The sequence below is a fragment of the Cicer arietinum genome, chromosome 5 (assembly GCF_000331145.2).
Source record: "Cicer arietinum cultivar CDC Frontier isolate Library 1 chromosome 5, Cicar.CDCFrontier_v2.0, whole genome shotgun sequence".
Classification (NCBI taxonomy): Eukaryota; Viridiplantae; Streptophyta; class Magnoliopsida; order Fabales; family Fabaceae; genus Cicer; species Cicer arietinum.
The window spans coordinates 40,881,138-40,883,022 of record NC_021164.2 but is presented as its reverse complement, the minus strand read 5'-3'; positions in this window follow the sequence as shown (position 1 = coordinate 40,883,022).

Sequence of the window (1,885 nt, the reverse complement as noted above, 5' to 3'; positions counted from 1 at the left end):
ATGGAAGACTTTACCTATACTAATATTGTCAGCTTGACATGTTATTTTCGATGGGTTACATGTACCAACTTTTGACGTGTAAATACTTTGGATTCGTATTTCAAAAACTATTTCGCTGCTTGTAAATTCTGTTGACTTAATCGTCGTTGTGTTACGACTTAAATATTTATCCAAATGTATTTTACCTTATTTAATTCTCTGTTTTATTTTAATTCTTTTGAAGAAAAAAAATACACCCTCGCTTAGAAAAACGGGGTGTTACAATTAACATTATTTATTTGATTAGTGGTTATAGGATATTTCTTCTCGAATCGTTCCCAAAGAAATTTATAATCCGGTAGATTATACTTTCTTTTCAAAGTTGATTCGAATGTGAGTCGTGAAACTCGATTTAAAATATCATAAAGAGCCAAGAAACTCACAAATAACCCAGACTTGATTGCAAAGTTGAAAGTCATTCAAGTTTAATTTTTGAATTTCTAAATTTAATATGTATATATGTTTTTTTGGATAAATACTAATCTATTTTTTTAGTTGGCTAATATGTCATTAATACATTTGTTTATCGCAGTCGAACATAGTTATGGATGGATTTGTTGAAAGGGTTGTTGTTGTTTGGGAATTGCTCAAGCAAATAAATTATTCAACTAATAAACTTAATTTGTTGGTTTACATTTTGTGGGTTTATTAAAAATAATGATTATTAAATAATTTTTATTTGCATCATTTGTGTAAGATATGTTGAATAAATTTTCAGATATTGAATATAATTCTCCTATTGGAGTTGTTGAAGATAAAGAAACAATAGATTTAACATGAGAATCAGTCGACATGACATCGTTGAAGAGAAACTGTCCATCTTAAATTATGAATTTATTTTCCAATACATAATCATTTCTCGATTTTAAATGCACTAAAATGTAATATCACACAATACTTTTAATAAAATATTTTTCAATCTCTTCAAAGATAACATTTAGTTTATTTTAATATCTGAAAATTTGTGTCACTATGCCCGATTTTGTACCCATTTTTTTCAATATAGATGCTCCCTAAATCCATTCTATATATGATAACCATTGTGGATACAAGCCCAAACCCTTTCTATAATGAGGCCATTTTGATAAACAACCATATTTGAATTTACCAAAATTAAACTATACAACAACAAAAAACATATATTAATAGTACCACCAAAAATTGCTTTTTCTAAGTAATAAAAAAATACCTAAAATATTATTTAAATATCCCACATCTTCTTACAAAATAATTAGACATACTAATATTAATATTATTAAAGTGATATGTTTGGAGTGGAAATATAATATAGAAATGTAGACCAAATACATTAAATTTATTTAATTCATTTTTTCTTATAGCTTGATATAGAGTAGTACTATATACAACTGCTTATAATAATATACTAATAAATTAGTATACAGATACTAATTGATTCAATCATATTCCAAGAAAATAATATAATATTATACTGATATATTAGTATACAAAAAATGTTACGACAAAAAATAATAACAAAAGGCAAAAGTCATACGAGTAATTTTTTAATTAGTTTAACTATAATCTACCTCGATGTATTGTTAGTTGTCCTAACTTAAAATTTTAGCTTTCTTGATTTGTTCGTGAAAAAACAAATCGTACTATGTAACTAGGGATGATAATAGACTAGGTCATCCGTCAGGGGCCTATGGTATGGCCTATTTATGGTCTGGTCTGGCCTGGCCTATTTAATAAAAAGCTAGGCTTAGGCCGTTTTTAAAACCTATTTATTTAAATATGTCAGGCTCAGGCTTATAAAAAAGCCTATTAGGCCTGACAGGCCAGCCTATATATATTTTATCATTTATTAATATTATTTATTATTATT